Here is an 11489-nt window from a genome sequence, read left to right as displayed (position 1 = left end):
TCGAACTCGGGTCGCCGGGTTCGTAGCGCGGCGTAGCGCTAACCGCTACACTGCAATGCGTTACGCTTCCACACACAGACATACACACACACACACAGACACACACACTGACACACACAGACACACAGACACAACAACAACAACCGCCATTCGCCACTAAGTGGCGGTGACGTCACCACGACGCTTGTGCCAGGCTATGTGCACCCTGAGGCCACGTGAAGTGTCGAACGCCCGCTGGCAGGAGGTCACGGGGCAGACCCAGGTGCCACGGGTCGACTGACTGAGATGACTGGCTGATGCACCACCTGTGCCCCCTACTGTGCCAACGTGCTGTGCTTTAGCCACCCGGCGCTCCACTCGTTGTTCTGAGCGTCGCTCCTCCGCCCTCCGTTGTTGTTGGAGGGCGACTGCCTCCAACTGCCCAGTAGCATCCTTCACGAGCCTCCTCCACAGAGGCCGATCTTGACACCGCTGGTACTAGTCATCGGCAAGTCCACTCAGCTCCACGTCTTCCTGTACCACATCACTCCATCTCTTCTCTAGCCCGTGCCGCGCCCGCTTAGCCCCCTCAATCCGGCCAAACAAAAGCTGATTCGGCATGCGGTGGCTGGGCATGCGGGCTACATGACCCAGCCATCGCAGCCTTGCCTGCCGGAGGAGCTCACCGATGGGACCCTGCCCAGATCTTTCAAGGATTTGTGAGCTCCTCACACAATCCAGTCTGGTTAAACCCAGGATGGATCGTAGGCAGGCCAGCCTAAATGTTTCTAACCGGCGAAGATGTTCCATTAGGGGGGTCCACGTTTCGCAAGCCTAGAGAAGGGAGGGAATGACCATGACCGAGAAGACCTGAAGCTTAGTGCGGAGCGACAGACCAGGTAGCTTCCACACAGCGTTACGCAACCGATGAAAATATATTGCCGCTCGACTGATTCGGAGTGAGACCTCTGCTGTTAAACTGGAGCCAGTCATAAGCATACTGCCCAGGTATGGGAAACTCTCCACTCTCTCCACAACTGCCCCATCACCGATTGGGAGTTGTGGGGGTGGAGTGTCCGATGGTACAAAATACCCAGGCAGGTGCTTAGTTTTGGTGGGGCTGATGGTAAGGCCCCACCTCTTAGTGGCACGCTCCAGTCCCAGCAGCAGCGTCTCCAACTCCTCCTCTGACTGACCAGCCATTACCAAATCATCAGCATACGTAACGTGGTTGAGCAATAGGGGGCCATCCCTTGACCGCACCCGGGCATCGATTAGCCTCCCATTATATCTGTACCATATGGAGATTCCCCCGGTACAGCTATTGAAGGCTTCACGAACTAAGTGGTCAAAATAGATGTTAAATAATGTGTGAGCCAGAGGACATCCCTGTCGCACCCCAAGGTGTACAGGGAATGGCTCTGACTCCCGGCCACGTAGTTTTACCCGGGCCCGCTCACCATCATGAAGGTCCTTAATGATCGTGAGCAGAGGGTCAGGTACTCCAAAAGCACGAAGAACGACCCAGAGCCCAGGCCTACTGATGGTATCATACGCCTTGAACAGGTCAATAAAGCAGAGATGTAGGTCTTGTTGGAATTCCCTACACCTCTGCTGTAGCAGACGGACAGAAAATATGGCATCTGTGCAGGACCGCCCTTTCCTGAAACCGCATTGTGGCTCCGCAAGCCTCTCCTCAGCGTGCCTGGCAAGGCGATGCTGAATAATCCTTGCCAGGACCTTTCCCGGCACACTGAGGAGTGAGATGCCCCTGTAGTTGTTACAGTCTGTGCGGTCCCCCTTCTTAAAAAGGGGGACCACCAGGGCATCCTTCCAATCCTGCGGAACCCGTCCAGTGGTCCAGACTGTTGTTATGTCATATAGGGCAGTCTGTGCACAAACGCCACCCTCCCTCAGCATTTCGCTTGGGAGATCATCTCTGCCCGCTGCCTTTCCTGGTCTCAGACTCCGGATCGCCTTCAATACTTCCTCAGCAGATGGCACCTCAGCCAGCCACTCACAGGGGGTGACTTCTTCCAATATTTGAGGCACCGCAGCCTCAGCAGGGTCATCCTCAGTTTGTGCCACGATGTTTTCCTGGCTGAGGGATTTTCCCTCCCCCAGGACCTCACAGAAATGCTCAGCAAATCTGCGAACCTGTTCCTGGGGGTCGGAGATTGGATCACCGTTTTTTCCCCTAATGATGGTAATAGGTGTGGCGCTGCAGGTTACTATTTTGATGGAGTTAAATAGAGATTTGTGATCACGGGCCACTGAGGCAGACTCCATCTCCTCAGCAACCCGCGACCACCACCCATCCTTGCAGCGCCTCACGGCTCTCCGAACCTCCGAGCGAAGGCTGCGGTAAGCCTCCTCATTCTCTGACGTGGGATTCTGTAGCCGATGACAGTGGGCCTGTCGCTTTTTCTCAACCATCCTGAACACCTCCTCTGTCAGCCAGGGTCTCTGGGGAGGTCTGGACCGTGTACCCAAAGCAGCCATTGCAGCTGCATGAGTCACAGTCCTAAACCTCGCCCATTTACCCTCGACATCAGGAGGAGTCAGGGACGATGCCAATCCCAGCCGCAAGCGATGATGAAATTCTCGCATGCAACTTTCATCAGATAACTGAGACCAGGCCACTTTATGTTGGAATGGGGTCCTGGGTGTACACCCACCACCGGAGTGGAAGAATGGCAGGCGCATCTTACAGATGACTAGTCGATGGTCAGAGGGCAGATCAGCTCCACGGTAGGTCCTGGTGTCAAGGACATGGGCTCGCATTCGCTGGTCCGTCACTATGTAGTCCAGCAGATGTTCTTGCTTGGACCCGGCATGCATCCATGATGTTGTGTGGATGCGCCGATGCCGGAACAGCGTGTTGGTAATTACAAGCCCATGGGCTGCACAAAAATCTAGCAGCCTCCTACCGTTGTTATTGAGCTGATCTGGCCCATGCCCTCCAATCACTCCAGACCAGGTGCCAGTATCATGACCAACTCGGGCATTGAAGTCACCCAACATGATGACTCTATCCCGAGGGGCCACTTAAGCCAGCACCTGTGACAGGAGGTCATAGAAGGCATCTGACTCATCGGCTTTGCCTGCATCCCTCCACGGATGTTCATCTTCGGTGGGGGCATAAGTAACCACGACCACCATTCCTCGCCTCCGGTTGATGGGAAGGCGAGCCCAAAGTAGCCTGGGGCTTACAGCTTCCCACACCTCACCGCCACGCTCCCACGCCCCCTTCATTCTTTTGTTCAAAAGAAGACCCACACCCTGTTGTTTGGCAGTCTGCTGCCCCGAGTAGAGGACTGTCCACCCCTCATGGTGGCAGGAGCCAGAGCCAGTCCACCGGACCTCCTGAATGCCGCATAGATCCAGGCGGTACCGGTCCAGCTCCCGACAGAGGAGTGGCAGCCTCTCCTCTGCAGTGAGCGTTCGAACATTCCACGTGGCCACCCGTAGTGGCTTTTCGTTGTTTCTGGATTAGCCCCGAGGGTAGGTATTCAATCTCCTGGCTCCACAGACTCACACAGATACACACACAGACACACACAGATACACAGACACACACACACACAGACACACACACAGACACACACACACACAGACACACACACAGACACAGACAACGCTAACCGCTACACTACAATGCGTGACGCTTCCACGTGCGCGGGTCACGTGACAGATTTGACGTCACAGCTCACTTGCCGTGCAAAAAATCTATACATTATTGAGCTCCCCCCCCAAAAAAAACACAAAAGTGTATTTGTATAATGTTTGCACGGTGTACAGTCTGGAAAGTACCCACATGGCAAATTTCCAGTTTGTTGCATGTCGGGAAGTACGCTAAACATTTTGAACAGACAACACACGCAATCACAACTTTGCCTTTTATATATATTTGGAGATGCAGTGAAAAACTTTCCCAAATTCCGATTTAAAGCTTTCGTGACTGCAATGATTCATCTTCTTTGGTTCTTTCGGTAAAGTCACGTAGAATGAGAATAAAATAATAAATTGATAAAATAAAATAACACAATAATATTCTCACGACGTTTCGGCCACAACACAAGCGGCCTTCATCAGGTGAAGGGAGCGAGACTGTCTGGTAGGACAGCGCTGGAGTGAGAGAGCCACGTTCAGATCACGGCTTTTAAGCTGTGTGAGAGGAACAAAGAGCCTTTCTGAAGAGATGCCGCGACTCTAAGGCTCTTTGTTCCCCTCACACAGCTTAAAAGCCGTGATCTGAACGTGGCTCTCTCACTCCAGCGCTGTCCTACCAGACAGTCTCGCTCCCTTCACCTGATGAAGGCCGCTTGTGTTGTGGCCGAAACGTCGTGAGAATATTATTGTGTTATTTTATTTTATCAATTTATTATTTTATTCTCATTCTACGTGACTTTACCGAAAGAACCAAAGAAGAAGATTTCCCAAATTCATCACGCGGTTTCAGTTTTTTGATTTTCAGTTTGATTTATTTTGGTTATAGTCCCGTGAGCCGTTCGGCTCTTGAATCGGGTGCAACCACGACAAGCAACAAAACAAAAACACGACCAAGAAAATAATCTTACAGTGACTGTGTGTGACTGTGCAAACAGCACTGTCATGGCACGCAATGAGAGGGCAAATGTCATAAATATTCCTGTAAGCCCTCGCATCTTCAACATTAATGTTGCCGTAGAAACGTTGTGGGGTTTTTTGCTTCATTTAAAAAAAGATCAATTATTACCTGTTATTTTTATTTTATTTTCTATTTACGTGACTTTACCGAAAGAACCAAGAATATTAATTCCTACAGTCACCAAAGTTTTAAGTCAAAACATTCACACACGTTGACAAAGCCTCACCTTGTGTTGTTGTGGGCAGGTCGCTTCTGATAACAAGAGCGGTATAGCAGCTCAAGCGGGCTTGGCCTGGTGAAAAAAATAAAAACTGCGTGAATATTTACAATAAAACAAAGTTACAAAGTGGCGAGCCGGGTGAAGACAAATTAAACTTAAGCGAGATAATTAAAGGAAACGCAATCAGGCGAGGGCAGGAGGCAAGGCCCCGCGTGGCTAGGCCCCGCGCTGTAAAGTTCCAACCTGGACATCGATTCCCATGCTCGCTGCTACTCAACTGACATCCCTACGAGAGAGAGCGAGGCTCTACCTTGGTAAACAACAACAACAACCACCACCACAACCACCACCACCACAACGATGAGAATTTCTCACCTCGGATTTCAGTGCAAGCGCGCACACGGCAGCTTCCTGTTACCTCGCGACACCAGGAAGTAGTATGACGTCACTTCCCTCCCACAAGCGGCTCTCTAACTGAATAAATTATGTTAATGAGGCCGGCCCAAACTGCGAGGGATGGGAGCGTGAGGTCCGAACCCGTCGCAATAAACTCGCGACGGCTTCAACGGATACATTATGTTAATGAGCCGCCAGTCACTGGGCCTAGCTTTGCCCAAATAAGGATTGCCACTGGAACGATATCGGCAGTGACCCAGGCGGAGGTGACGTCACGCTCAAGCGCGCGGTGGACGGGCGAGGGGTGAATACCTTGGTGACCTGACGTCACTAGCGAGGTACACCTCACCCTGGCGTTTCACACCGATGAGGTAATGCAGAGTGGTGACGTCACAGAGTTGGAGTTTAAGTTGATTTAGATTAATTTTCCATTGCCCCCTCCCTTGGGTGTGTGAGCTCAGCAACAACGTGGACATTATTGTGTATACACTGTGTGTGTGTGTACACTGTGTGTGTACACTGTGTGTGTCACTGTGTGTGTCACTGTGTGTGTCACTGTGCCTGGCACAAGCGTCGTGACGTCACCGCCACTTAGCGGCGAATGGCGGTTGTTGTTGTGTCACTGTCATTGTGTGTGTCACTGTGTCACTGTGTGTACACTGTGTGTGTACCCTGTGTGTGTACAGTGTGTACAGTGTGTGTACACTGTGTATACACTGTGTGTGTGTACACTGTGTGTGTGTACACTGTGTGTGCACACTGTGTGTGTGTACACTGTGTGTGTGTACACTGTGTGTGTGTACATTGTGTGTGTACATTGTGTGTGTACACTGTGTGTACACTGTGTGTGTGTGTACACTGTGTGTACACTGTGTCTACACTGTGTGTACACTGTGTGTGTCTACACTGTGTGTACACTGTGTGTGTGTGTACACTGTGTGTACACTGTGTGTGTGTACACTGTGTGTACACTGTGTCTACACTGTGTGTACACTGTGTGTGTGTCTACACTGTGTGTACACTGTGTGTGTGTGTACACTGTGTGTCCGCATTGAACCGCACCCCTGGCAAGGCCATCCACTTAATGACGAGAGAAAATTCACACGAAATGTCTTTTTCAATGAAGTGTTCCAGATGTAAATTGATACAAGCTTTTAATGAGGAAATAAAATTATCTAATTCAAAACACAACACAATTCAAAGATGTTGCATTTTAAAGCTTCAAAACGGAGCATGGGGTACTTGCGTGAATGCGTCCTTCGTGTGCAAATGTTGTGACTTTCCTGGCCTGAAGGCCGTCAATGTGTTGGACCCTTATTGGTGCACAGCGTCTCAACAACAGCAGTGGGGTTTACTTCAACCGAAGGTTACGAACATCCAGACGTCAATCAGCAAGGAGCATTTCTAGTCCTAGCTAGACAAAATCTATGTCAACACGTAAGACAAAACTACAATTCGTGTTGTAGAGAATGTACCTCCTCCTATACGTGTAAATTTCAAGTGGTATGCCTTGTAACTGATGAATGATCCGAGCGTGCTCCCTATTTCAAAGACAATGAGTTGCTTCAGAGGCAGACGCTTCGTGAAACACAAAAGTACCCTTTGACCTGTATCACAAGAACAACGGGTCTCACCCGAGTTATGTGTACAGGTTACTTCCAAAACACACACACTTTGTCCTAACATCACTTATTCAATGTGTGACCCTCAGACAAAATGTTACATGCACGCGCACAATCAGACAAGTATTCATTCTAAATCATTGACGGGCATATTAACAACATTGAATTACTGCAGCAAAATTGACTGCATCACGTTACATCGTATTAACAAGCAGTTATTTTACAAATACGCACCGTCTGCTTAACAGTGTATGTACAACGTACTATTGTTGCGTCATTCAAAACGAGTAGGCCGTTGCATGCTGGCGTCTGGGTCAAAATGTAGCAAATTCTAAACATTACGCTACAAATAATAGATGAGGGCGTTTCGATGGCAACACAAGCAATCGTCATCAGGTGGGACAAGCACAGCAGCAATAAGAAGAAACTGCTGGAGTAGGCGCCTACTACTTCAGCAGTTTCTCTTGCTGTGGTTGTCCCACCTGATGACGATTGCTTGTGTTGCGATCGAAACGCCGTGATCTATTATGTTTCTACCCACGTGGTGACTTTACCGAAAGAACTCAAGAGTGTGGATTCCTGTAGTCACGAAAGCTTCGAATCAAGATTGCCTACAAACTACACAACTGAGATGACGCATCAATCATCGCCCGCTACTGACAGGCTCTTGTCCACATGCAGGCCGGTGCAGGGCCACCACCTTGTGCCACACAGGGGCAGCTGCTACTTGGGGATGCTCTTCCGAGTGTTTCAGACGAGGTACAACACAAAAATCCGAGTTGCTGAGGCGGTTAAGCAAGCAACGTGTAAATACAATTATCATGATAACATAGTGAATGCTTGGGGGCTTATTGTACCTCGCTCCTGGTTAGAGATCTACCCAACCCACAGATCCACAAAGACTGGCCGCCCTTACTCTGCAGGTTGAACCTAGGAACAGAGTGTTCAACTTCACGTTCTTGTCATTAAAGGCCTGTGACAAAGGTGCATCTATTGGAGCGACATCGTCTCAAGCTTACACATCTACCGGGTCTCCACTTGACTTTGGATTGTCTCGGAGGAAGTCCACCCACACCTCCACTTGCACAAACTGCTGGGAGTTGCCTCGCTCTGCCTCACAGTCAGAATTCTCCTCCTGCTTCACGATGTAAAGGTCCCATTTTGGAGTTGAATCTTCATCTTCACATTTTACCTTCACTTCTTCCCTCTTCACCATCACTTCTTCCCTCTTCACCTTCACTTCTTCCCTCTTCACCATCACTTCTTCACTCTTCACCATCACTTCTTCCCTCTTCACCATCACCTCTTCATATTTCACCTCGATAACTTTAAAAGTTTCAAAGCTGGGATTTTTTTCCGGTTCGTGTTTCATGAAGGATGGGCTCATTGCGGCACTTTGACTTTCACAAGCTGATTTCAGACTCCACTCCTTGTGGATCTTCTGATGCTTCTGTGTTCTCTGGTGTACTTTAAGATGTGGTGACTGTGCAAACGCCTTCCTGCACAGAGTGCACTTGAAGGGTTTCTCTCCTGTGTGTGTTCTCTGGTGTATTACAAGAGCAGGTGACTGTGAAAATGCTTTCCCACAAACACTGCATTTGAAGGGTTTCTCTCCCGTGTGTGTTCTCTGGTGTTTTACAAGATCAGATGACTGTGCAAATGCCTTCACGCACACACTGCACTTGTAGGGTTTCTCTCCCGTGTGTGTTCTCTGGTGTTTTACAAGATTACATGACTGTGTAAACGCCATCCCGCACATCGTGCACCTGAAGGGTTTCTCTCCCGTGTGTGTTCTCTGGTGTAGTTTAAGATGTGGTGACTGTGCAAACGCCATCCCGCACAGAGTGCACCTAAAAGGTTTCTCTCCCGTGTGTGTTCTCTGGTGTTCTACAAGATGAGATGAACGTGCAAACGCCTTCCCACACACACTGCACTTGAAGGGTTTCTCTCCTGTGTGAGTTCTCTCGTGCTGTGTGAAATCTCCAGTACGATCTGTGCTGTATGCACACCGGTCGCATTGGAGCCTTGTCCTACCGAGCTGTGCTGAGTGCCTTTGCTCCATCAGACCAATTCTGCAGAGGAAGCGTCAGAGGAAGCGTCAGCTGCAGACAGAAAAAAATAATATCCACACCATCTACACGTCAGTATCGATGCACAGAGGAAAGCATATATACACAGTAACACGTGACTTACACGTCTATACTTATTCATATATTCATGATACAGTGGAAAAGTGTCCCAAATTCATCACACGGGCTGTTATGGCACACAATGAGAGGGCAAATGGTTATAAACATGCCTGGAAGCCCTCGTATCTTCAAAATGAATGTTCACCCAAAACTCCGAGCACACAATTTCAGCTGTCTGGCTACAAAAGGAATATTTATGAGAGCTAAATTCAGCTGACATAGCAAAGGGTGTTGAAAACAATAGCATTTGTGTTAGGTAGAAATGCATAAAGTAATGTTCAATCGCAACTTAGAGGTGTGAATCCAGGCTCAGATGTCCTTAAATGCTGGGATGAACAGTTTCCGACTTCAGCTGCATGTGCGTGCTGTGTTAACTCTCTGTTCCATTCTTATAAAGAGTTCCAGAGGAAAACAAAAAATAACTATTGTTATGATATAACCTCCGCGTTCAACAGAGTTAATAGACGTTACTGCAAACACAAACTGTACACTGTCACTGGGTAAACAGGCAGTGGCGTGTCTAGAATCATGCCTGGCCACCTTCATCTGCTTGGCATGAATGCTTCCTCACTCCACCAAATAATTGAGGATCAACGAACATAGCCGAGGCTAACTGGAGTTTGCGTGTCTCTCTCCGTGGTGAGATGTTAACTACCTCACCTGGTATACAGGAAGTATACCAGGCCGATAGACATTGACACACGTATTCTTGTTTCTTTCAGTAAAGTTACGTAGATAGAAAATAACAATAATTGATAATACAATTACATTAAATAAAGACCACTTGTGTTGCGATCAAAACGACGTGAGTTTTTTTGCTTTATTTACAGTTATTTATTTTTCTTGTTATTTTCATTTAATTTTCTATCTACGTGACTTTACCGAAAGAACCAAGAATATTCATTCCTGCAGTCACCAAAGTTTTAAGTCAAAACATTCACACACGTTGACAAAGCCTCACCTTGTGTTGGTGTGGGCAGGTCGCTTCTGATAACAAGAGCGGTATAGCAGCTCAAGCGGGCTTGGCCTGCTAACAAAAGAAAATAAAAACTGCGTGAATATTTACAATAAAACAAAGTTACAAAGTGGCGAGCCGAGTGAAGACAAATTAAACTTAAGCGAGATAATTAAAGTGAACGCAAATCAGGCGAGGGCAGGAGGCAAGGCCCCGGGTGGCTAGGCCCCGCGTTGTAAAGTTCCAACCTGGACATCGATTCCCATGCTCGCTGCTACTCAACTGACATCCCTACGAGAGAGAGAGGCTCTACCTTGGTAAACAACAACAACAACAACCACCACCACCACAACGACCACCACCACAACGATGAGAATTTCTCACCTCGGATTTCAGTGCAAGCGCGCACACGGCAGCTTCCTGTTACCTCGCGACAGCAGGAAGTAGTATGACGTCACTTCCCCCCCACGAGCGGCTCTCTAACTGAATAAATTATATGCTTAGTTTTTTCGGTAAAGTCACGTTGAAGAGAAACAACAAAATAATAATATATATTTTATATTTATATTATAAGAATATGAATTACTGCAGTCACGCAAGCTTTAAATCAAAATTTGGTTAAATTATGTTAATGAGGCCGGCCCAAATGTCGAGGGATGGGGGCGTGGGCGCTGAACCCGTCGCAATAAACTCGCGACGGCTTTAACGGACACATTATGTTAATGAGCTACCAGTCACTGGGCGTAGCTTTGCCCAAATAAGGATTGCAACTGGAACGATATCGGCAGTGACCCAGGCGGAGGTGACGTCACGCTCAAGAGCGCGGTGGACGGGGGTGGGGTGAATACCTTGGTGACGTGAAATCACTAGCGAGGCTCACATGAAATTGACTTTTCCAAGACAGAGGTTCTTTGTAAGCCATCTGGCTACCATGAGAGATTCGTTCATGAGGCTATCCACATATACAAGCACAGAGACAATTTCAACCGAGAAGATGGATTCTGGCTTAGCAATCATTGGAACGATTTGATAAACCATTTCAGGTCTTAATTGATTATTCACGCTTACAGTGGCTTTCAGACAGCATACATTAATTTTTCGTCTCCCCCCTTCTCTTTTCAGAACATAGATGGACTAGTCCTTCTAAATAAACTGCCAAATCGCTGCGCGTGGCGCTAACGTTTTAAAAATAAATAAATACACCGTTAAAAAATAAATACATTTATGCAAACCGACACACCTGATGACGACCGTTTGTGTTATGGTCAAAACGTCATGAGAATTTTTATTGTTTTATATATATTTTATTATTTTATTGTTTCCCTTCAACGTGACTTTACCGAAAGAGCTAAGATTACGGAATATCATTTGGGTCATTTTTTTTTGTTACTCAAGATGAGATTTCTGATATTACTGCGTTTTTTTAAATATTTACATAACCAATAAAAATTTGTGTTTTTTTTTATTCAGACCGCGCCAATGCCAACGCGAGTGTTTA

This window comes from Petromyzon marinus, unplaced genomic scaffold, assembly GCF_048934315.1.
Source record: "Petromyzon marinus isolate PM22_M1 ecotype Great Lakes invasive population unplaced genomic scaffold, UKy_Petmar_22M1.pri1.0 PM_G_Scaffold_138, whole genome shotgun sequence".
Classification (NCBI taxonomy): domain Eukaryota; kingdom Metazoa; phylum Chordata; class Hyperoartia; order Petromyzontiformes; family Petromyzontidae; genus Petromyzon; species Petromyzon marinus.
Note: the sequence above shows the minus strand (reverse complement) of the source record.